General features: G+C 35.3%; 1 protein-coding gene across 4 annotated transcripts in view; it reads left to right on the forward strand.

Annotated features, from left to right (window-relative positions):
* The window catches only part of BRINP3 (BMP/retinoic acid inducible neural specific 3), a 378,132-nt gene that overhangs the window by 252,475 nt on the left and 98,127 nt on the right, over window positions 1–27,530 (forward strand). The gene's annotated exons all lie outside the window — the stretch shown is intronic.

Genomic DNA, 27,530 nt, shown 5'->3' on the forward strand with positions numbered 1-27,530 from the left:
AGATTGAAGAGCTTCCTTTATCATTTCTTGTAAGATGAGTCTGGTGGTGGTAAATTCTCTCCATTTTTGTTTCTTTGGGAAATAGTTTATCTCTCCTTCATGTTTTAAGGGTGATTTTGCCTAATACAATATTTTTGAGTTGCAATTTTTTTTCTCTTTGAACACATTGAAAATGCCATTGAGAAGTTTGCTGCCAGACAATTGAAGCTCCTTTTATGTCTTTTATGTTATTTGCTTCTTTTTTTTTTTAATTATACTTTAAGTTCTGGGTTACATGTGCAGAACGTGCAGTTTTGTTACATAGGTATACACGGGCCATGGTGGTTTGCCACACCCATCAACCCGTCACCAACATTAGATATTTCTCCTAATGTTAACCCTCCCCTAGCCCCCTACCCCTGACAGGCCCTGATGTGTGATGTTCCCCTCCCTGTGTCCATGTGTTCTCATTGTTCAACTCCCACGTATGATTGAGAACATGCAGTGTTTGGTTTTCTGATCTTATGATAGTTAGCTGAGAATGATGATTTCCAGCTTCACCCATGTCCCTGTAAAGGACATGAACTCATCCATTTTGCTTCTTTTCTCTTGCTGCTTTTAGGATCCTCTCTTTTTCATTGATCTTTGGGAGTTTGGTTATTATATGCCTTCGAGGTAGTCTTATTGGGATTGAATCCGATTAGTATTCCCAGATCGTTCTATACCTGTATATGTCTCAAGCTTTGGAAAGTTTTTCATTATTTATTTGACTACAATTTCTACTCCTTGATCTTGCTCAGCTCACTTTTGAATACCAGTAATTCTTCAATTTCGTCTTTTGAGATAGTTTTCTGTATCTTATAGGTGGTCTTTGTTCCTTTTCATGTTTTTTATTGGTTTGCTTGTTTCCTTCTGACTGTGTATTTCCTTTTTTTTAATTTTTTATTTATTATTATTGTTATTTTTTTTTTGAAGTCTCACTCTGTCACCCAAGCTGGAGTGCAGTGGTGCGATCTTGGCTCACTGAAACCTCCACCTCCCAGGTTCAAGCGATTCTCCTGCCTCAGCTTCCTGAGTAGCTGGGACTACAGGCATCTGCCACCATATCCAGCTAATTTTTGTATTTTTAGTAGAGACAGGGTTTCACCATGTTGGCCAGGATGGTCTCGATTTCTTGACCTCGTGATCCACCCACCTCAGCCTCCCAAAGTGCTGGGATTACAGGCGTGAGCCACCATGCCTGGCCCTGACTATGTATTTTCAAATAGCCAGTCTTTTAGCTCACTGATTCTTTTCTCTGCTTGGTCCATTCTGCTGTTGAGACCCTCTAATGAATTACTCAGTTCAGGAAATGTATTTCTCTGTTCCATGATTTCTGTTTGATTTTTTATTATTTTAATATCTTTGTTAAATTTCTCTAATAAATTTCAGAATTGCTTTTCTGTGTTATCTTGGAGATCACTGAGTTTCCTGAAAACTGCTATTTTGAATTCTTGGTCAGAGAGCTCGCAAATCAGCATCTTGTTTGGGTCAGTCACTCAATTTTTGTTCTGTCTTTTTGAGGAGGTCATGGTTTCCTGTTTGCTGTTGTTTCTTATGGGTAAATGTCTATGAATTGCATTGAAGGATTAATTATTAATTCTAGTTTTATCTGTCCAATTTGTTTCATTTGTAGTTAAATATGTTTGCTTTGTGATTCTTTGCTGCTAGGTCACTGCTTTATTTTTGGCTCTTAGTTGTGCCTGAATCCCCTATTTGCATTGCCGTTGTAAATAATGAGAGCACTGGCTGTCCTGAATGGAGCTGGTTCCAAAGGAATTATCCCAGCACTGTGTGAAGGTGACAAAACATGTTCCAGACAAGAAAAAACACAATGATAGCTTCAACCAAATATTTTGCTGTTGTTGTTATTGTTGGAAATAACACAAATTACACAATGAAAGGGTAAATAGATTTAGGAAGAGTTAGTAAATGTAGGCTCCCTTAAGATATATTTGATCAAAATAGAGCATAAAAACAACCAAAATAATGGAAGCAGACATTGGTGAATAGAGGGGACTAGGAGGGTCGGGGGAGGTATGAGGATGTGATCATCAAATGTTGCAAAGTTTCAGTTAGACAGGAAAAATAGATTTTGAGATCTATAGTGTAGCATGTTGACTTGTTAATAAAATATATGTTTCAAAATTGTTAACAGAATATATTTCTAATATATTTCAAATATTCTCACCATAAAAATAAGTATTTGAGGTGGTAGATATGTTAATTAGTTTGAATTAATCATTCTTCATTATATACGTATATAATAACATCCAATTTTACCTCATAAATATATAAAATTATAATTCTTCAAATTACAATAAAATACACATCAATTAAAAACGATTTTAAAATCGTGGTATATTTACACAATGGAATTTTATAAAGCTTGAAGGAATGGACTATCTAAAATATGAATAAATCTCTGAAATATCACATTGAACAAAAGAAGCCAAACTTAAAAAGACATGTATGATTCCATTTATATTAAGTATAAAACAAGCAAAGCTTACCTGCACTATTACGAATCAGGGCAATGATGCCTTTGCCTAAGCAAGGGCTGATGTGATGGATGAGAGTCTGAGAGCCTCTTTTGGTACCAAAAATGTATTATTTCTTTATCTAGAGTCCAGCTATATGGTGTATATAGTTTTTGAAAATTCTGAGTCATACACTTACAATATTTATATTTTTCTGTATTTGTGTAATTTAATAAAATAAAAAATAAGCACTTTGGCAACTAAATAATCTGAAGGACATACTGACAGAATAATTGAATAGATTAATATTTTCTAAGCTCACTACATGTTATATGTTTAAATTTGTAGCGAATTGGCAAATATTTAATCTGGAACATTCATTGACCAGAGATTTTGAAGTACTGATTAGAAGCCAGTCCTAACAAAAGTCAGACTTTTTAATCCTATCTCACATTTGAACTGTTCATCTTAGGTTTATAACCAAAAGCTCTTGCCATAGTGGATTCAGTTATGTCAATATTGGGAAAACAGTGATCTGCAGAATAAATCTATTTTCTGATATAGTATCCCGGAAACTATTTCTAATATTGAAAATTACAACATTGAATTATTTGCTTTAATCAGTGGTGGAATGTATTTAGCTGATTCATATTTCACTTGAGAAGTTGCCCTACTTTGCTGTAAACTTAAGGATTCATCACAGAAAAATATTTATATCATTTTTAATTTCAGGGTATAGATAGTTAAATAATGAACCCAAATGTTTTATTCATAAATTATATCTTCAGTAAAACCACATTCACTTTTCTTGGAACTAAACAATTGGTAAAATACTGTATTTGTATTGGACTCCTTTTAAAACTAGTAAGATATATGAAAGAGCACATGTAATAGTTTTGAGAAAAGCTTTTGGTTGAGAGAAACATTTTTTTTTTTTTGGCCTCATAACAGATAAACAAAATGTAAGAAGTAATGAGGCAGCTATTACATTGGGAAAATAATTCTAAAATATTATCACCACTCACAGGCTCTTGTAAGTTGATGGTCTTTATTCTAAGCACCATGATTATAAGGAAATGCACCAGCTTATTTCATTTCCCCGATGGTTGAGAAAGCTTCGGAATTATGTGCAAGTGCACTCTTTACATGTTTCTGCTGGGAATTCTTGACTTTTAGGTGCAAGACATACTAATTTGTCTATTCTTATCTACATGCTTGAAATTCAAATCTTGTTATACTCTACATAGACAATAAAAATTGGAATGGAGTTTTAGGTTACTTTCAAAGGCTTGATTCAATGTAATGTGAAAAATTAAACAAATGCAAGTAAATAACATATCTAAAAGTTATTTTTCTTAAAACAGAAAAAAATCAATTTATGTTTGCTATTTTATTAAAAGAGAATATTCATTTGAATTTAGGAAATCTTCCTTAAACGAAAGTAGCAACATGAAGTATGTCAGAGTGCATTCCACAATAATATAGAATTCTAATAACTGGTACCATACAAAAAGAAGGAAGTAATTTGCATATTTCATTAGGTCAAAATAACCTGTTTGTAAATGACTTTCTGTTGTGTATGTTTCCTATTTTCACTGAGTATAAAATTCAGTCAGTAGATAGGATTAGCACAGAATGCTAAGCAATTTTATATTTGATTATATTTGATTCATTTTGTTCTGTAATGGGCAAGTCCTGGGAAACACACCTGTTACAGCCTGCAAATAAAAGTGTCAGGGAATTTTAAAATAGAAGATTTCTCTTTTCATGTCTTGCAACCTCAGAAAATTTCTCACTCTAATAACAATATTTATAGAAATCAATTTATTCTCTAACTTTACATTTTTAGAAAATAAATTGATGTTGTTTAATAAGAAATATTGGTAGCATATATATAATATTAGTTACAATAAAAATAGCATAGAATAAAGATATATAAAAATATAGAGGCAGAAAAAATGAAACACACAAAACCCCGCAATAGTAGTAACCACATAAAAACCAATTTATGTGTTACAATTAATTAGACAAAGATCACAATTTTGTTGGACATTACTTAGACAATGTCTACCCAGATGTGGATCAAGGATTCAAACTTAATGAGAAAGCTAGAAATACAGTTTTGCATGCATATTTTAATGATTAAAACCAAAAGACTTATATGCAAACAATTACCAAAATTGCCAGAAAAAATGAATAACTACTACATAAGTAAAAATAAATTATCTTTTCCAAATAACTTTCTGAGTTATCCCCAGTTTTTTTTTTTGGAAAAATAAAAAACTTCATTACTTATGTTATAATTATGAAATACAGCAATCTTCATGCAATTAATAATCCTAAGGAAAAATAAAGAGATTTGTTTATATAAAGAACGGATATTTTACAGATGTTTTGGCATGACATTTTACTCTTTGGAAAAAATGTGTTACCACTTGGCATACAGAATATCTAAGGTGTATTGTATGCTGTCAACATATGTCTTTGTCAGCATCATGTCATATTAAATGTAGAGACATTTATTTGATGATCTAAGAATGACAGTTGGCGGCCATCTTGTATTGGCAATCATCTAGGTGTAACTGTTAGAGATCACTATCCGTTTTGACACTTCATCTGAAAATAGATAATCTTTCTAATGCTACAAAGCCAAATAATTTGAATACTGCAGTATTGAAAAGATTGGGTTAGCTAGATTTACAAACTGTTTTGCAAGAAAAAATAAATTTTTTTTAAATTTTATGTAAACTATTAATTTTCTTTATCAAAAATAGTTTTTCTCTCAGATGATATTTGACCATCAGTTTATGGAAAGAGGACGTTTTCTAGGGAAAATAAGTATATCAAAATAAAATATTTGAATTTTAACTAACATGCTACTTTACATGTTATAATCTTTAATAAAATCTACTGTCAGTTGCTCAGTGTTTATTTTCCTTCTTTGACGGTAAAGTATCCCATATTTTTGGGGAGTAAAACCGAATTTAAGTTTTAGTAATGCACAAAGTATGGGATTGAGCTTATATTGATATTCAGAATTACTCTCTGATTAATGCAAGACAAGCACAATAATCTGTTTCCCTGTCTATGAAGATAGGTTCAAGATACATAAAAAATCAGGTCAATGAGGCCTAGAAATATATTTCCTAGGGGTATTTGGGGGAGAAGCAAGATTTCATTTCTTTTTTTTTTCACAATAGCTACATGGATTTCTATCATCTTTTCTTCTTAAATGGAAAAGAAGAACCTGCTTATAAAAGCATTAAAGAGCTTTCTTGCATTTATAAGAGTTGTAAGGCATTCAAGATAGAAAAATGTTTCTTTGGTTATGTCAGTGAGTTGTTGAATCACTCCTGCTTCAAGTTTACCTTGCCTCTAGAGTTTCAATTATGTTAGACGATAAATGTCCTTCACTGTTAAGTCAATCTGAGATGGTATGTCATTCAGGACAGGCTAGGTAATCCTGCAGTAGTAAAGAATTCCCCAAATCCTTGAGTTATATCGTGAGTTATAGCATTAACTTCTTCCTAATTTGTTCCTTGCAAGTTTGCTGTGGGTTTTGCTATGTCTTCTTCCAACACTCAGGCTGACAGCAACCCCTAAAGGCAAATGTGATCATGATGGCAGAAGGAAAAAATCACCGCAAGCAATGCATACACTAATTCTTAAAGTTTCAGCCAGAAAAATGACATATGCCACACCTGCTAGGATTCCACTGGCCAAAACAAATAACTCATAGTTAATTCAAAGAGGGCTTTTTTCCCTGAAAGAAAGCCTGAAAATATGTGAGAAGTTCCAATGACTCTACAGTGCACCTTTCTAATCACAAGATATTCAGCTTACTTCTCTTCCCAGATGCAGGACGCATTCACCTCATCCCCAAGAGAAACAGAACTAAAGTCCCATGAATAACTGAGTCCAGCACAATGAGTGAGGCTTGATAGCCTCCTCATCAAATCCAGATGTAGTTTCTTTTGATATCAAGACATGAACCAAAAGCAAGTTATTTATCCCAGATATATTATATACCAAGTGAGAATTTCTCAGCATAACTATAATAAGCACTTCCAGTCAGAAGGAAGAAAACAGGACACACAAAACAAACTCAAGTTGGAGGAGTTCTGAAATTTTGAAGGCCTGAACCTGAAGACGGGGAATTCTCTTTGAAGATTCCTCAGTTTTTATTTCTGAGAGTAGCTCTCTTGTCTTCTGTTTTTCATGGACTCAAGCTCCAACCTATGAGGGATCCTTTCTATCCCATTATCCTCCTTAGCCACATCGGAGATGAGAATTGGAGAATATGCCTGGGGGATAGTTTTCTCAGGTTGCTTTCTGCCCAAACACTGGGACTCATATGTCATTTTAGATTTTAAACTTCATATTTTTTAGCAGTATAACTCACGTAAAAATTAACTGATCTTTTGACTGAGTTCAGTCAGTTTATGCCAATAGCCACACCCACAGTCTTTCCTAAATATGCTCCCCCTATTTGCTGTTTTTCCATCCTATTCCTCCCTCCTTTCTCTCTCATTTCAATTCTGCAATTTTATTAGAATTTTACTTGGGCTTTGGTGTTCAATGGAGAGTCTTTTCTGGGTGCCACAACTTTTATTGGACATTATCCCTAGTGTCCAACAAATTAATTTATTCATGGTCATGGCAAGGGGCATGAAAGCCAACCACGTACTATCCTTGCTATGAGACTGAATTTTAATTGGCCATTGTAACTCAATTCATTATTTTATTACTGGGAGTTGAGAAGCAGTTGCCTCTTTTAACTCTATCTGATTCATAGTCTCTCAATTCTCTTTTATTCATGCTGTCAAATTCAGCAATTATTTTCTAAGTTTGAGGTCATATGTCAGACAAGTAATATAGGTAATTCCACAGAAGCACACAATGAAATATTACCTTTGGATGAGGACATTGCAGTTCACTTTGTTCATATCACTTGTCTGTTGTGTATTGATTGTGAAATCTTCTCTATGTGTTCTCACTCCAGGATGGGGGCTCACGGTGCAGCCATCATCTGGAGCTATGTGTCACTATGACAGAGTGCAATACCTTGCCATACTTTGGCATAAACAGTTACCAGCAAAAGAACTAGCATTCTTTTTTCTGACATCTGAGTGTGTTGGGTATACAGTATTCTTTCGTAGTTACTGCTGGTAACAGATTCCCAGCTGTTTCCTCATGGCCTAATATGGATTGTTATCATTCCCATTTCAGCCTCTTCTAAAGGGTACTTGACACCTTCATGATCCACTGAATCCATGCCACAACTGTAGGGTTTTGCTTTTTCTTAACACTATCCCCTTCCTCCTTTCCTGGGTCCAATTTCTATGTAAGTTAAAATCAATTTGCAATAATAAACAACTGTAAAATCTTAAAATGATATAAGCAAATATCATTTCTAGCTCACATTACGTGCCCACCACAGGTTAGCTGGAGTCTCTTCTCAGCATTGACTTCACTCCTGGACCCAGGCTGATGGAAACATCACTATCTTGAATGATTTGGTTATGGAGGCAATGGGAAAGCATACAGATAATCGTCACTGGCTCTTATGTGATGTGTGTCTAGCTAATTCGCATTATTTATGATCACATTTTATGGTCAAACATAATTTCAAAGGAAACAGAGAAATGCCACTTTACATTGCCTGGAGGAGAAGATGATTCAGAATATTTGCAAACAGCTAGAATGTCAGCCACAGTTGACTTTTCAGATAGAAGAAACTGAAAACATCATAATCTGTATCGTCTATCCATATAATCTCAGATGAGGATATATAAATTTTTCTCTTGCTATCTGATGTTTTCCAATCTTCTATACTTGCAGGAAAATGAGATGTATCTGTAGTTTAAGTGACCTTTGATGCATTCAATCCAGGGTACGCATCATCTTTTCCAAACTAAATAGCTGAAAATAAGATAAAGCAAGCTTTACTAGAAGGAAGCACTGTCATTATTAGAAAGTCATTTAATCTCTTAAAATTTTGGCTACTTCATTTGTCATTCAGTAACTTTATTTAGACTTGATGAACTGGATATAAAAGTCTAATTCTAAATTAACAGTCATATAATATTGACTTCTCATGGGTAAAGGTTTTTGACAATCATAATGCTTGTATTTATAACATAGCTCTTTTAAAGGAATTGGTAGTTGGAATATAAAAGTAAAGGAAAGAAAACAAACTTTTTGTAACAACAGTCTCAATTTTGATTTACATGGTATCAGTATGGTTTTAATTTATTGTGATGATATGCTCATTGCACTATACTGTAATTTGTAGATATCTCCAGTACCAGGGAGAGTATTTAGCTCCAAGATTGTTATGCAAAACCAGTTTGATTTCTGCTGATATTTGTTTTGATTGGTCACTGCTTCCATTATGACTTAACAATGCCTGACTGTACCAGTGTTTAAAATATTATGAATGCCACCCTTGCCATTACCAAATTTTGCTCTGAACTTCAATTAATTTTTAACATCATCTGACATAGATGGCTATGGAGTGCCAAACAGGTGTTTTATGTAATGATTTCTGATTTAGATCTCAAATGTCTTTTTGCCAAATGCCTTCTACCTGTTCCAGTTGGCCTGATGTTTTTTCTATGTTTAGATCCGTGCCATCATTCCAACTATCAGAAAAGAGCTTGACATTTTTTGATGGCAGAGAACAACATATTTATTTGCATTGTTACATAAAAGCTATTGCAATGTGCTGTATATAGAAGATACATTACATATCATATTATATCCTGATTGAGTGATGAATGAGATAACAAAATATATGTGTGTACAGACATTGTCTATACATTTGATTTGATTTACTTCATTAAGTGTCTCTAAGAATGTCATAGTAACTGTAATCCTATTCACCTTTTCAATAGGCACAGTCTAAAGATCAATTTTAAAAAACAAAAATACTACCTGTATTATCCAGGGTTCTCTAGAGGGGCAGAACTTATAGGATATATGTATATATTAAAGGAAGGTTTTTTGTGGTTTGTTTGCTTGCTCGTTTTTGAGATGGAGTCTTGCTCTGTCACCCAGGATGGAGTGCAGTGGTGCGATCTCAGATCACTGCAACTTCCACCTCTTAAAGGCAGTTTTTTGAGGAGAATTGACTCACATGAGCACAAGGTAAAATCCCACAATAGGCTGTCTGCAAGTCGAGGAGCTAGAAAAGCAGTGGTGGATCAGTCCGAGTCCAAAAACCTCAAAAGTAGGGAAGCCGGCAGTGTAGCCTTCAGTGTGGCCAAAGGCCCGAGAGCCCCTGGCAAATCACTGGTATAAATCCAAGAGTCCAAAAGCTGAAGAACTTGGAGTCTAATATTTGAGGGCAGAAAGCACCCGGCACAGGAGAAAGATGGAGGCTGGAAGACTCAGCAAGCATAGTCCTTCCACCTTCTTCTGCCTGCTTTATTCTAGCCATGCAGGGCAGCTAATTAGATGGTGCCCACCCAAATTGAGGGTGGGTCTGCCTCTCCCAGTCCACTGACTCAAATGGTAATCCCCTTTGGCAACACCCTCACAGACATACCCAGGAACAATACTTTGCCAATCAACTTGACGCTCAGTATTAACCATCACACTAACTCACTGTTATTTTAAATTTTTATACAGGTATTTTGAGAGTTTTTGTTTTGTATTATTCTTTGTCATTCAGGTATGAAGAAGAGCATGAATGACTGCCCTGTCATAGTCCTCATAATAAGATGATAGAGTATATATTTATACCGGAACACATAAGTGCTTTTTCTATGGTTTCAATTTGTTTATTGTAAAGGATTGTTCTCATTATAAATGTACCTGTTTGTCTAATATAGTCTGTATTTATTTGAACTCATAATTCACTCAAAGATTCAGTTTAATCTGAAAAACATTAAAGTCTTCGATTCAGCATCATAAAAGCAAAATAAAAGGTGATTTTGATAACTTTTTTCTTTGCTTTTTTCATACTGACACATGCTATAGTGAAGAGAGATCAAAAAATAATACAATATATTCAGAAAATTTTTACTTGATTCTCTATTGTCAATTTTACAAAAATATATGTGATGACTTCACTAAATTGTGTATACTTTATATTACCATTTGGATAATTTTGATAAAATAATTATTCACGTCAAACACAAACTCTCGGAAGCCATGACAAGGGTTATCGATACTGAGTACATTCATACCTTTTACAGTAACCTCATAATGGTCACATAGACTTTGTTAAAATCCTCTAATGTTGTATACCCAGTAGTTTGTGTATTACTTCTTCCATGTCTATATAAATTTAACTTTTAAGCAATACTACCTTATAATGACAAACTAACAAGTAGTTAAAGTACCAAGTACACATTCATTTTCAAAGAAATGTACTATTTTTCAAACTTCATTTTTCTACTAAAGCATACAAGTGAACTATTCTTATAGGTGGAGAGTTAATGTGTAATTTATATAAACTGCTTTGTCAATTATTGCACTGAAAAATAAAGACAGCAATCTATAGAATTTGGACCTGAAGTTTTGGATGCATGACTGAACTTTTGGATTTTAGACCATTAGAAATTAATTCAAAGTCAAAATATATTATGTGAAATATTTTCTATTTGATTATCAGATCTCTCAAAGCAGATATTTACAGAACTGAGCAAATATTTTAAGAATGTCAAATGAAATTGATACATAATACAAAGTTGTCATTCATTCTCTTCAGCAAATATTACTGGTTCTCATTCTTACAGACACATAAGAAAGTCGACCTTCCAGCACATTTGAAGTTAGATATGGCCATGTGACTTGTTTTGATAAAGGAAGCTTGAGAAAAAACTATATGTATCACTGTCTAGAAGAAGGCTTTATGAACCTGGCAGGCATGATATGCTTGGTGTGCTTCCTCAGCCAAAGCAACTGATGATGTTCTAGATGTTGAAAACTTACTGTTTGTGTTACTGAGATAGGAAAAAGGAAAGCAGAGCCACTCAGCCAACCCTAGGTAGATATATAATGTGAGCTGAAACCTAGAACTTTTTAGTTGTGGTTGAAATCAGAAAACACTTTGGTTGTGTTTGTCACTTTGGCAAAACTAGTCTATACTGAATTATGTATAAGAAGATTAAGCTTTCTCTTTCACTGTAAAACAGATTGGTGATTATAATTTATTTATTCAGTAAAACAGTAACTATGAAAATTTAAGTTTGATTTTCTGCAAAAAAACATAGTAAATATTTACTGTATTTTCCAATTGCATAATATAAGGAGTTTAATGAAACTGTAATGAACCACTTATAATGGATCAAGTATAAAGGACATTTTAGGCATTACCCCATTTATACTTTAATCCTTCAAAGTGTTAATATTATGATTGTATTTTTTTTTTTTACTTTAAAGGTAAGAAAGCTAGGGCTAACACATGTTAAGTGACTTGTACAATAGATATATTAAGTAATAAAGCCAGGATTTGAGCTCATACAAAAGTAGGTGGTTCTGACTGGGCATGGTGGCTCACGCCTGTAATCCCAGCACACTGGGAGGCCGAGGTGGTCAGATCAATTGAGTCCAGAAGTTACAGACCAGCCTGGGCCACATGGTGAAATCCCATCTCTACTAAAATTACGAAAATTAGCCAGGCATGGTGGTGCGTGCCTGTAGTACCAGCTTCTAGGGAGGCTGAGGATCAAGAAACGCTTGAACCGGGAGGCAGAGGTTGTTACAGTGAGCTGCGATTTTGCCACAGCACTTCAACCTGGGTGACAGAGCAAGAGACTGTCTCAAAAAATAAATAAATAAATAAATAAATAAATAAATAAATAAATAAATAAAGTACATGGTTCTCACACCATGTGGACCTCTTTAATAAAGTGCTATTATTACATAAGGAAAACCCTTACCTGCTTTTTATATCTCTTAATATCTCTGCATGCATTAAGCAGTGGCACGTTCTGATCCAGAGGTTATAATTAATGCCTCATGATAAAAGTAAATATATGTAGGCAATGCACAAACACACGATATAAGAGTATGTATTACAGGGCCGGGCACAGTGGCTCATGCCTGTAATGCCAGCACTTTGGGCAGCCATGTTGGGTGGATAGCTTGAGTCCAGGAGTTCAAGACCAGGGAAACATAGTGAGTCCCCTAGCCTTTACAAAAAAAAAAAAAAAAAAAATTAGCCAGGTGTAGTAGTGCTTACCTGTAGTCCTAGCTACTTGGAAGGCTAAGGTGTGACTATCCCTTGAGCCCAGGAGGCGGAGGTTGCAGCGAGCTGCACTCCAGCTTGGGTGACACAGCGAGACCCTGTCTCAAACAAGCAAACAACCCAATATGTATTACACAATATGTATTACACAATATGTATTACACATTTTACCTAGAGCGAGTTCAACTCCATACCAGATGCCTTCAGTCACAGTTAATATTTCCTATCGACTTCTTATCAAGGCTGTGAGACTTTTAAGGATCATAATCTAGGCTGTAATACTAATTTTAACAATAACATGTCTGTATCTCTTCTAAAAATCAATTTGTTCATTATCATTATGTAATTCAATATTTTATATGCATTTCTAAATGGAAACTTTGTGAAGTGTAGCCGCATGACTCATAGCAATTATTAAATCTGTTTGTAAAATATATATTTCTTTTTGTTTGAACAATGTCCTTTCGACCTCCTCCATTCTCTTCTAGTGACACCTATATAGCATGCACATAGCAACTGCCATGAGGCTAAATGGCCTGTCACTGAGAGTCTTATTTAATTTTTGTTATCTTGCTAGTATGATCTTAACAGCCAGCTTTAAAGAAGAAATAACCCTGCTGTTGGCAAAAGTCAGTACTTCACTTAAGGAATTGACAAAGTGCTAGTGGAAAGATCTCGGAGTTAATTGGCAGCAAAACAAATGTGTGGTGTTATGCCAGGTTGTCAGGTAGCTGTGTTGTGTGAACTCTGAACAAGCATCACCCTAGAAAGGTTGACCAAATTTGTCGCACTGGCTATGCAAGTTAACACAGAGAATAACAAGATGAATTTCCCCAAACACTGTTGAAACATGAAGTCTTGCCTTAATTGTTAAAACTGACAGACAGACAATTTAGCGGTCAGCTTGTAAAATGTTGTACCTGATGAAGAATCCTCTCCTTTATACAATTTAGTATTGATTATTTAATTTCTGTTTCCAGTGACTAGGAGTTCAGTGTATCACAAAGTTGAAAAGTGTAAGAAATAACATCTCTAATGTTAACATCACTCATTTATTTTGAATTTTTTTTATTTTCCACTTTTCTGCAAAAAAAAAAAAAAAAAAAAAAAAAAAACATGATATTGTCTTGTGCTGAAATATTTATTCTTTCTATCTGGAGGCCTACTGCCTCTACTAGGTCAGCCTTCAGGTATTTGCATACAGCTATCATATCTTCTTTGCTTTTTTATTTCTGTAAATTTAATATTCTCATCCTCTTAGATTGTAAAGAAATATCTTAGAAATGAAAAGGTTACTCTTTATTTCACAAAATTTCTAAACCCTTAACCATTTTTCGTCTTCTAGGAATAATCTCAATTTGTCATTGGAATTCAGAACTGAACAGAACCCAGTGTTAACAGATATGGTTTTATTCATTAATTTTACATCCTTTATTCTGAGCACAATGCAATCTAAGATTCCTCTAACTTTCTGGCAAGAGTATCACTCTGTTCATTAATATGGAGTTGTGAGGAACAATTCCTAAGTATTTTTTCGTGAAAACTGCTCTTAAGTAAGAGTCCCTCCTTTTTTTGTCATACACGTACACTTTTTTTCTAACTTAATGCTGCACTTTACTTCTAAAAAATGTCTTGAAATTTGTATTTATATTTCTACCATTGTCACACACCTTGAGCTTCTTGCAGATCCTCAATATATTATAGATAAAGTTTTTCCTTACTGCTCATTGACATGTATTTATTTATTTATTTAGCAGACTAGGGCAAATAGAAACCTGTCATAAACTACTCAAGCATTTCCTTGGAATTTCAAGAGTTCCGTGTTTATTTTAACAATTTATATTCACCTCTCTTCCTCTTCCTTCATATACCTAAACTAATATGCCATAAAGCCTGTGTTGTTACATTTAAGTCATGTAGTAAAGCAGTGAACCCTAAGTTAGCCTTAATTGGCAACGGTGTACTGACAAGTGTGTTTCAAACAATGGATAGTTTGACTCTAGACCATAGGTAAGATCTCCACCTAAGCAGCAATATAGTAGGATTTCTTTTTTAAGCCAGGTACCATTCCCCATTCTCTTGTTCTGCACTAGGTTATTACCTAATTGTAATTTGTCTTAACATAAAGTTTTCCTTTGGGAAAAAAAAATAAACTCTCATAACGTTCCTGTCTTATTTGCTCTTAAAGCATGTGTGACTCATAATAGAGGCCCATGGTACCACAACAGGGTTCATCTTTGTTACGGGTTTGGAAACAGAGGGTCAGGAAGCAAAATGTTTGAGAGTTAAAGGGAGATAATGAAGAAAAGGACTATCTTTGTATTATTTTCTAGGCCTTTTGTATCATTTTCTTGTACCCTCTTCTGAGTGTAGGCCTGGCTTTAAACATATTTGGAAGTATAGTAAACATGAATCTGAAATTTTCTTACACGTTTTCTTAGAGTCATAAGTAACCAACACTCCAATTCTGGCCAATCATTTCTTTTCTCTAATGATGAGCATAGTCTGCTTCTGACCTGCTTAATGGACAGAATTTACCCAATTAATGCACCTTTTGCTCAACTCCCATATTAGAGCAGGTTAGATAACTAATGACCTCAGGAGATAATGAGTTTTAAAACATGGAAAGTTTATTCATCCTCTATAGTACATGGGTGTTGCAGATCAACTGTTGTCTGCCCTACCATCTAGACAAGCTAAAAAACTCTCACTGAACATGAATATTCCATGTGGCAGTAGAAAAGAAAATAACCAATACTGGTGAATTGTCAGATTGCATACTAATGACCTCAGGAGATCATGAGTTTTAAAACATGGAAAGTTTATTCATCCTCTATAGTACATGGGTGTTGCAGATCAACTGTTGTCTGCCTACTACCCATCTGAGACCAAGTCTGACAGAACAAACTCTCACTTGAACATGGGAATATTTCCATGTGTGGCAGGTAGAAAAGAGAACCGTATCAACTGCATACTGGCTTGTGAAGATTCTGCTCAGAAGTTGCATACATCGTCCAGGCTGATTTTATTTTATATTTTTTTTTTTTGCCAAAGGAAATGATGTGTTGAATCCAAAATTCAATACAGAGGAAATGTATTCTTCTTCTATTTGGAAGCATAACAAAGAAGGAACCAACAATGGATAAATATTCATTAAATCTATCACATTTCCTGGGAAAATTTTGATTCACTAAGTTCAGCTGATCTCAGTATTTAAGAAAACAACTATATTGAACCATTTTATATTTAACATGTAATGATAGTTCACAAACATTGTTATAATTATTATTTGAGACTCTGAAATCCTCTCGTAGTATCACAACATTTAGTGTTAGAAAATATATTAGAGATTCAATAGTCTGACCTATCCATCTGGTACTTGAATTCCTCCCATATAATACTTGAAGCATTGTTGGATGAGCTACTCTGGTGATCAGATTATTCATGTTTTCTGAAGGCAGGACATTCAATATTTAGGCAGTATTACTTTTTTTTTTCTTAATTGCTACCAATATGTATCTCCTAGGTTTCCATCCACTCATGTTGGCTTTAACCTCTGAAGCTACACATAATGAACCCTAGTACCGATTCCATCTAGTTTTTAACATATTTGAATGAGTCAATTTGTTACTATAGTCTTCTTTCTACCAGAATATTCTTTATTATTAATCCTTTCTTTCCATTATATAATTTAATATTTCTGCATTTTTCTATCAACTCTATGTTCCATTTTCTTCTTAAGGTTTCCTCTTAAAGTTACTTCTTAAAGTTTACAGACAGTCCAGGTATAACCGACTATCCACAGAAAGTTGAAAATCAGCTCAGGTCTTATTTATTTTACAAAGTTTTTCTGGAGTGGGTAAGTCTTGATAAGGTCTCTTTCATCAAGGCAAAATTTAACCAGCTTTTATTCAAGATAAATTTGTCGTAGTTACTTTGCCTTTTATTTCGAATCAATATAAAATCTGAAATATCTATATGCCCAAATGTTTTAATAGTTTAATTTTTAAAAGAATTAGTATCATATAATGAAATTTACAACTGTAAATATCCTCAAGGCCAATATTTGTAACAAATTCCAATCTACAATATATTATGGTCTTTCTGGTTGGGTGTTCTTTCATTTGTGATAGATGTTTACCATTATTTCAGTTTGAAATACATTTCAAGAGATGCAATAATAACACAATAGATAAAATGCCAACATGCCCTTTGTTTTCATCTTTATATATATATATAAATATATATATATATATTTTCTTTTGTGGTATCTTGCTTTCTGCTAAAATGCACACTTATATTTTGAAGTTCTCAGAAGGTATTTACTACTAGGGAAATCTCCTGGGGGAAACCACATGTGTTCAACAATCTTTAAAACAATGTTTGAACTTCCCAGCATTTTAAAATTTTGAAACAACTTTGATGATAACATTCTAGAAGGGATGTGAAAAACCTTCCCAGGAGCATAGAGGGCTATAGAGGTATCCAGTCAATTGGAGTTGTAAGATATATATATATATATATATATATATATATATATATATATATATAGTAGATTGGAATATATATATATATATATAGTAGATTGGAATATATATATATATATAGTAGATTGGAATATATATATATATATATAGTAGATTGGAATATATATATATATATATAGTAGATTGGAATTTGTTACAATACGTATATGTATATATGTGTATATATATATATATATATATATATATGATAAGTACTTTTGCAAAGTGTCTCTTTTACAAATATTTTGTTCTCTTTTCATCCCAACTGCATCTCATGTTCCTTTAGAGGCATATGTTTTAAAAACCCAACCCATTTGTGAATAAATATAGATTGCTCTTAATGAATTATATAGCCTTTAAAGTACTATGTCATCATATAATATGGAAGTTATAACTTCACCTCATATTAATAATAAAGTCTAAATGTCTTACTCTTAGTGAAAGAGAGTCATACATAACTTTAACTAATAGAATTTTACAGAAATCATCTTGGTACACAATTGAAGAAGATTGAATGCAAGTCAAAATGGTAACACATTTTCCATGGATTAAGCCCATTTGTAAAAATGACAGCTTCTTATGCTATGTTTATTATTGCAATAACCTAAATGGAGCTCAAGTATAGGAGATCTGTTCATGCATTCTGTATTTGGTACTCTGTGCTGGGCAAATGACCCTCCTGGTTAATTAATCTTCTTCTGTATTAGGCCATTTTCATGCTGCTGATAAAGACTTACCTGAAATGGGCCATTTACAAAAGATAGGTTTAATTGGACCTACAGTTCTACATGGCTGGGGAGGCCTCACAATCATGGCAGAAGGCAAGGAGGAGCAAGTAACATCTTATATGGATGACAGCAGGCAAAACTAGACCTTTTGCAGAGAGACTCCCATATTTTAAAATCATCAGATCTCATGAGACCCATTCACTATCACAATAGCATGGGAAAGACCTGTCCCAGTGATTCAGTCATTTCCCATGAGGTCCCTCCCACAGCACGTAGGAATTATGGGAGCTACAATATGAGATTTGGGTGGGGACACAGAGCCAACCCATATCATTCCACCTCTGGCCCCTCCCAAATCGTGTATCTTCACATTTTAAAACCAATCATGCCTTCCCAACAGTCCCCTAAAGTATCACCTTATTTCAGTATTAACTCAAAAGTCCACAATACAAAGTCTCATTCGAGACAAGGCAAGACCCTTCTGCCTATGATCCTGTGAAATCAAAATCAAGTTGGTTATTTCCTAGATACAATGGGGGTACAGATATTGCATAAATACAGCCATTCCAAATGGGAGGAACTGGCCAAAACAAAGTGGCTACAGCTCTCATGCAAGTCCGAAATCCAGTGGGGCAGTCAAATCTTAAAGCTCCAAAATGATCTCCTTTGACTCCATGTCTCACATCCAGATCATGCTGATACAAGAGGAAGGTTTGCATGGTCTTGGGCAGCTCTTCACTGTGGCTTTGAAGAGTACAGCTTCCCTCCCACCTGTCTTCATGGGCTGGCCTTGAGTATCTGCTACTTTTCCAGGCATATAGTGCAAGCTCTCAGTGGATGTACCATTCTAGGGTCTGGAGGGTGGTGGCCGTCTTCTCACAGCTCCACTAGGTGATGCCTCAGTAGGGACTTTGTGGTGATGCTCTGACCCCACATTTCTCTTCTGCACTGCCCTAGCATAGGCTCTCCATGAGGGCCTCACCCCTGCAGCAAACTTCTGCCTGGACATCCAGGCATTTCCATATATATTCTGAAATCTAGGCAGAGGTTCCCAAACCCCAGTTCATGACTTCTGTGCATTCACAGGCTGAAAACCATGGGAAAGCTGGCAAGGCTTGATTGAGGCTTGCACCCCTTGAAGCCACATTCTGAATTCTATGTTGATCTCTTTCAACCATGGCTGGAGCAGCTGGGACACAGGACACCAAGTCCCTAGGCTACACACAGCACATGACCTTGGGCCCAGCCCATGGAACCACAATTTTCTCCTAGGTTTCTGGGCCTGCGATAAGAGAGGCTGCCATAAAGGCCTGTGTCATGCCCTGGAGACATTTTCCCTATTTTCTTGGTGATTAACATTTGGTTCCACGTTACTTATGCAAATTTATGCAGCCAGCTTGAATTTCTTCAACTAAAATGGGATTTTCTTTTCTATCATATTGTCAGGCAGCAAATTTTCCAAATTTTTATGCTCTGCTTTCCTAATAAAATTAAATGCCTTTAACAGCACTCAAATCACCTCTTAAATGCTGTACTGCTTAGGAATTTCTTCTGCCAGATACTTTAAATTATCTCTCTCAAGTTCAAAGTTTCACAAATCTCTAGGGCAGGGGCAAAATGCCAGTAGTCTCTTTGCTAAAACATAACAAAAGCTGCCTTTGCTCCAATTCTCAACAAGTTCCTCATCTCCATCTGCGACCACCTCAGCATAGACCTTATTGTTCATATTACTATCAGCATTTTTGTCAAAGCCATTCAATAAGTTTCTAGGAAGTTCTAAACTTTCCCACATTTTTCTGTCTTTTTCTGAGCCCTCCAAACTGTTCCAACCTGTGCCTGTTACCCAGTTCCAAAGTTGCTTCCACGTTTTTGGGTATCTTTTCAGCAACACCCCACTCTACTGGTACCAATTTACTGTTTTAGTCCGTTTTCATGCTGCTGATAAAGACATACTCAAGATTGGGCAATTTACAAAAGAAAGAGGCTTTTAATTGGACTTATAAGTCCACATGGGTTGGGAGGCCTCACAATCATGGTGGAAGGTAAGGCAGAGCAAGTCACATCTTATGTGGATGGCAGCAGGCAAAAGAAGAGCTTGTGCTGAGATACTCCTGTTTTTTAAAGCCATGAGATCTCATGAGTCCCATCCACTATCATGAGAACAGCATGGGAAAGACCTGCCCCATGATTCAATCATCTCCTACCAGGCCCCTCCCACAACACATAGGAATTATGGGAGCCACAAGATGAGATTTGGGTGGGGACACAGAGTCGAATCCTGTCATCTTCCATCATCAGATGACTAATTGAACAAAATGTGTATTTAGGATTTGGGAGTTATATCTGTGGCTAAGCTAATCTGTTTAATTTCCTAAGTCCCATATATAAAAATAAATGTTATATGAAATTCTATGTACCTAGGGAGGTTCTTTGACACCAGTCATCCATTTGTGCAGTCTGCTTTCTGTGAATAGAGAATAATATATGGTCTCTAAGATCTATTGGTTCATGTTCTATATGTTCCATTCCCATTCAAATTCTAAATTCATTTGAAGTCTAAAATTATCTCAGGATGGAGCTAATAATAGTTTTCATAGCCAGGCATAAGACAATAGAGTTTGGCATAATTCACAAATTTAGCTATTTATTGAGGAAGAGGTGCTAGTAGGCATAAAATATATAAAATGATCAAGATCGTGTCCTTGAAGAACTCAAAATCTGTCTTTCCAAACAAATTCCAATATAAATAAGGCACAGGTAGACTCTGAGTGGTACTGTTACAAAGAAGGGAAATAAAGCTTGGTGTATTGATGAGAAACAATAAGGAAAAGCTTCTGAAAAGGTCAACAATTGATCTACATCTAGGAGAATAATTAGGCAATAGTGAGGCCAGCTCCTGTCATTACCAGGACTGCAGTATCATGGACTAAGAGAGAAAAATGGTAGAAAATGAGTCTGGAAATTCTGGTAGTTGTCACATAGACAAGGTGATTATTTTATATTTTGTTATTTTTGTTTTTTGCCATTTTAAGTTTTATACTAAATGAAGTATAATTTTCCCTAGAAAAAAGAAAGATGGTTAGTTTTTTTTTTTTTTTTTCCTATGCCTTGACAAGAATAGCAGATTGCAATTGTTAGGAATTTCTCACTTTAATTATTGTAACTTTTCTTTGTTTTCACTTCTATCTTGGCTAATTTTCTCCTAACTTGTGACAAAGATGGCTTTTGTCATCATCAGAATTTTATCCAATAACCTTAGACTAAACAAGAAAATGTTTTTGTTTTTGTTTTTGTTTTGTTTTGTTTCCAAATATTACAGAAAAAGAAATGGATTGGAGTCTTATTGCTCTGGTTTGGGTATCTGCATAATACGGAACTAACCATTAGAGCCAAAGGGTTGAGGTTGGAGGTAAAATGTTCTGGTCTATCAAACCTGGGGCATTTGTTTCTCCTCTTCCTTAGATTCGTATTTTGTGGTGGATGAAGTAATATTTCAGAATTATTATCAAATTCATTATACATCCAGGAAAAATGGAATGAGAAAATAAAATGGTTATACAACCAGGGCAAAGAGATACCTGTTTGATAATTCATATGGTTTAGCTCTGTCCTTACCCAAATCTTATCTTAAATTTTAGCTCCTATAATCCCCACAAGTCATGGGAGGGACCCAGTGGGAGGTAATTGAATGATGGAAGTGGGTGTTTCCTGTGCTGTTCTCATGATTGTGAATAAGTCTCACAAGATCTGATTGTTTCACAAAGGGGAGTTCCCCTACACAAGCTCTCTTGCCTGCCATCGTGTAAGATGTGTCTTTGCTTCTTTGACTTCCGCCATGATTATGAGTCCTCCCTAGTCATGTGGAACTGTGAATCCATTAAGCTCCTTTCCTTTATACATTACCCTGTCTCTAGTATGTCTTTATTAGCAGTGTGATAACAGAGTAACACAGTAAATTGGTACTAAGAGTAGGGTGCTGCTCCTGTTAAGATATCAAAAAATGTGGAAGCAACTTTGGAACTAGTTAACAGGGAGAAGTTGGAAGAGTTTGGAGGGCTTAGAAGACAGGAAGGTATAGGAAAGTTTGGAACTTCTTAGAGACTTGTTGAATGTTTTTTTTTTTACCAAAATGTTGATAGTGATATGAACAATAATATTGAGACTGAGGTGGTCTCAGATGGAGATGAGGCTCTTGTTGGGAACTTGAGCAAAGGTGACTCTTGCTAAATCCTAGCAAAGAGACTAGCAGCATTTTGCTCCTGCCCTCAAGATTTGTGAAACTTTGAACTTGACAGAGATGATTTAGGGCATCTGGTGCAAGAAACACATCTGGTGTGTTTTTAAACAGCACAGTATTCAAGAGGTGATTTGGGTGATGTTAAAATCATTCAGTTTTATGTATATATTCACAAAGATATGGTTGGAATTGGAACTTATATTTAAAAGGGAAAGCAGAGCGTAAACGTTCAGAAAATTTGCAGCCTGATGATGCAGTAGAAAAGAAAAACCCATCTACTGAGGAAAAATTCAAGCTGGCTGCAGAAATTTGTATGAGTTACTAAGAGCCAAATGTTAATTGCCAAGACAATGAGGAAAATGTCTCCAGGGCATGTCAGAGGTTTTTCACAGCAGTCCCTCCCATCACAGGCCCATAGGCCTAGGAGAAAAAAATGATTTTCTGGGCTGGGTCCAGGGCCTTGCCACTTGTGCACTCTTGAGACTTGGTTCCTTATGTCACAGACATAGCAAAAGGGGCCAACATACAGCTCGACATGCAGCTCAGGCTGTTTGCACCCTTCAGAGGATTGGTAGCTTCAAGCTTACAGGTGGTGTTGGGCCTGTGGGTTCACAGAGTCAAGAACTGAGGTTTGGGAACCTCTGTCTAGATTTCAGAGGATGTATGGAAATGCCTGGATGTCCAGGTTAGAGGTAGGCTGCAGGGATGGAGCCATTATGTGGACCCTCTGTTAAGGCAGTGTGGAAGGGAAATGTGGGGTGGGAGCTCCCACACAGAGTCCCTACTGGGAAACTGTCTAGTGAATCTGTGAGAAAAGGGACACGGTCCTCCAGACCCCAGAATGGTAGATCCACCAACAGCTTGCCCTCTGCACCTGGAAAAGCCACAGACACTCAATGCCAGCTGTGAAAGCAGCCAGGAGGAGGGCTGTACCTTGCAAAGCCACAGAGATGGAGCTGCCCAAGGCTATGGGAGCCCACCTCTTGCATAAGTGTGACCTAGATGTGAGACATGGAGCCAAAAGAGGTCATTTTGGAGCTGTATGTTTTGACTGCCCTGCTGAAGTCTGGATTGCATGGGGCCTGTTGCCCCTTCGTTTTGGCCAATTTCCACCATTTGGAATGGGTGTATTTACCCAATGCCTGTACCCTCATTGTAACTAGGAAGTAATTAGCTTGCTTTTGATTTTACAGCCTCATAGTTGGAAGGGAGTTGCCTTGCCTCAGGTGAGACTTTGGACTATGGACTTTTGAGTTCATGCTGAAATTAGTTATGACTGAGAAAATCTTGGGAAGGCATGATTGGCTTTGAAATGTAAGGACATGAAATTTGGTAGGAGCCAGGTGCAGAATGGTATGGTTTGGCTCTGTCTCTTTCCAAATCTCATCTTGAATTGTAGCTCCTATAATCCCCACATGTCATGGAAGGGACCCAATGGGAGATAATTGAATCTCATGAGATCTGATGGTTTTATAAAGGGGAGTTCTCCTACACAAGCTCTCTTGCCTGCCACCATTTAAAATGTGCCTTTGCTTCTCCTTCGTCTTCTGCCATGATTGTGAGGCCTCCCCAGCCTCACAATGTGGAACTGTGAGTCCATTAAACCTCCTTTCTTTGTAAATTACCGGGTCGCTCCTATAACTTTATTAGTGGTGTAAGAACAGAGTAAAACAATAATATGTAATTTATTGTTCTGTTTATTATAACGATGAGCTTATTTAAAGCCTACCCTTATTTGGTTGGTTTGAAGGAGAAATATCAATGTTAAATGTGCCCATGAAACTTTCTCAGTGACTACGTGGACTCCATTCATAGATGACCCTTATTAAATAAGACAAACACGGATCTCAGAAAAACAGTGGCTCAAATTAAATTATTGATTCTAAAACACAAAGGGTAATTTTTCATGAAAGTTTCTTAAGAGTTACATATCTTCAGAACAGAAACAAACAAACAAAACCTATCAGTTAATGTGGCCAACCACTGTGGAAACAGGCAGCAATAACGACCAAAGTACCTGAGTTCCTGATTATGTTTATCCATTGCTTTATTTTAATGTCTCAATATTAATGCCTAGATATGTGCTTCTCTGTTGGATTTCTGACTGAGGAAACAGTTATTATAACTGTTTACTTTGGAATGCAAACACATGTTTAAATGTTTTTTGGAGGAAAACTGTATACTACAGATCTAAGGCCATATCAAAGCACATTTGAAATGTCCAGGAAGATAGTAAATGTCACATTAGCAGAACCATTATCTGGTGTTGAACAAGCAATTTGACTATTTGATTTATAGCACCCAAGAAGTCTAAATCTATATGCCACAGCTGACTAATGATTGTACTCCAATTGCAGAAGACAGGGTGCTATTGGTAGTTGAGTGGAATTGTAGCAGTCATAAAGGAACAAAATCTAATGTACAAAGAAGCATAACTGAGACCTGGAAGCCAGGGTTGGGATAATATATTAGTGATTGATGGCAATGTCTGCTTTATGGTGATAGAAACTGTAACACTTATAAATCTTGGTTTTGAAAATGTTACATGAGAATCACCACAGAAAATAGGACAGCTTCTATACAATCTATCTCAAAAAGCTCATGCTTACAACATTTGAACAACTGCCAACAGTTATCTTACATGTAATGTTTTGGACTGAGAAGGTATGCCAAATATGAGGTTTTTGATAATGTGTAGGTGAATATGAGTTTAAGAATGATTGAATAATTGAGTGGAAGGAAAGTGGAGATAACAAACTTTTTTTTTTCGAGAGCTCCAATTATGGATGTAGTTATAAATTTAGAATGGTGACTTGAAGAAAATACAGAGTTCAGTAAAAATTTTTTAATTAGCAAGTTGCTAGTCATATTTTCCCACTAAGAGGAAGAAAAAAATGAAGAAGAGAATATTAATTAGTTAAGATAAAGCCAATTTAGATCACATTAGAAAAGCTTACAGCTCTGGACGAAATTAGGCATAGTTATGTATGTACCTTTCTATGAGAGATGAGAAAAGGAATTCTTCATACATATAATACATAGAAAATTGAAGAAAAGTGAATAATTGAAGAAAAGTGAATAAATGTGTCAATGTTAAATCTTTTTTAGGTAGAGTAAAAAAATAAGATTATTTATCAAGGGATATATGAAAAGTTTGCTGTAAAATTAAAGTACCTAGTAAGATTACAAAACTGCAGGGCTAGTATTACATTTTCTTCACCAAGGGAGTGGCTTCAGATTTTTAATCTGTAAAATAAAGTCAAATGAGACGAACTATGTACAAAAGTACTAGCAAACTCTTTTTAATTATAAAAGTTGGTCTTATTGTATAGATGTAATCTTTCTAATTACAAAAATTGGTCTTATTTTATAGATGTAATCAAAACTATACATAAGTCAACATCAATTTAGACTTAACCACATTTACACTGGTGGCATAGATATATTTACTTGTGATTGCATATATAAAATACATATAATGCTCTTATGTGATGCATGTGATATCATAGGCTGTATTGATTTTAGAGGACTAACACTTAAATGATTATAATTTTTGTTTTTAAACTTCATGTTGAAAGAAAGCATGAAAAGGAAATTTTTTTTTCTAAAGTTCCAAGTAACCTTGTAAACATAGTTTAACATATTGTTTTTCCCAAAACAAGTGACTGGAGAGCTCTTTTGAATTATTTATGCTAACCATCTGTTCCTTGCTTATCATATCTTCCAGAACAGACAAATCTCATGGCCTTCAGACGTTAGCTACTACTACTTCTAGATGAGCAGCTGCTTTCTTATTAAAAATCCATACTGAAGCTGTTCATTCTAAATTGGTAAATTTCATTAGTATCTCCAGGGCTTCAGTTGAATTAATCTACTTAAACAGCATTCTTCTTAAAAACAGGTGCTCAAGTGGTTTATCCCAATTCTATCATTTTAACAATAGTAAATAAGAAAAAAAATCAGGTTTCTTGCTAAAACAAAATAGTATGATTGGTTTCATTTACTACTTGTTTTTGTTTTGAAAACAAAGTGTAGTTTTCAACATATGGTACTCTATGATACTGCCCTAACCAAACACTGATCTCAATATAGAAAGTGTCGAATGGAATATTTTCACAGTAGTTTTTTTATTATAATATTAAGATGATACACTCAAATAAAAATGTTTTCTGATCAGTCTATGTGTCCTAGGGCTGCTATAAAAATTGTCACAAAGTTGGTTGCTTGAAAAAAATATATTTTTTCACAATTCTGGGGGACAGAGGTCCAAAATCAAGGTGTCAGCAGGACCACTGTCACTTTGTATGTTCTAGAGGAGAATACTTTCTTGCTTCTTCCAGCTTTTGGTGGCTTTCAGCATTCGTGATTATGCTTACACCATTCCCTGCCTTTGGGGTCACATTGCATCTTCCTTTTCTCTGCTTGTACTTTTCCATGGACTCCCTGTTATAAGATTACTTTTCATAGCCTTCAGGGAACATCTGGATAATTCAGGTTAATCACTCCATGTTGTCAAGGAAAAAAAATTGCTTTGAACAACTTAGACAAGGAAAGCTTTATTTAAGACTATTGCAATAGGGAAGAGAAATTTACCTCAAGTCATTTAAACAAAAGGTAGGGAAGATTTTACTCACTGGGGTGAGCTAGTGGAAAATACCGGAGGATAATTTAGGGGAAAGTTGGTTAGGGTTATTAGGCCATCTGTGTTTGCTTCTTGTTACCTACAGAAGATTGGCTCTTACCCTGGGAGATAGGAGATCTGTATTTTATACGATTACATTTTAAAGAGATGGCTCCCTTGCCCTTGAGAGAAACATTTCTGATTGTAAAACTGTCCAGAGTCTGGGAGTAGATTTATATCTCAAAGGAGCAGGGAAAGAGTTTACAGTTGCAAGTTTTCTAAAGTAAAAGCTCTAATTAAGGGGAGGTCAGGAGTTTATAATCATTCATAAGTCTGTCTAAAGTTTAGTCAAGCTGAGGGGAAGAGTAAGGCTTCTAGGTCAATGTTGAGATCCTTAACTCAGTCACATCTGCAAAGATGCTTTTGCTAATTAAGTTAACATTTGCAAGTTGCAGGGATTAATACATGTATTTTTTGGGGAGGGGCATTTTTCAGCCTACCACAATCACCAAAATCGTAAATAAAATTGATAACTCTCCTTATACTCATGGCTCTTAAAACCTCTTAGTTGAATACTTGAAAGAGTAAAAAAAAAAATATGTACACTTTCACAACAGACTGAATCAGTTTCTTTATCTTTCACAAAACTGAATTGCAGAAATTCCTGCTTGGGCCTCACACATTACCTCTCGTCTCTTCTAAAACATCATCTTGTTCTTTGT

This window comes from Nomascus leucogenys, chromosome 9, assembly GCF_006542625.1.
Source record: "Nomascus leucogenys isolate Asia chromosome 9, Asia_NLE_v1, whole genome shotgun sequence".
NCBI lineage: Eukaryota > Metazoa > Chordata > Mammalia > Primates > Hylobatidae > Nomascus > Nomascus leucogenys.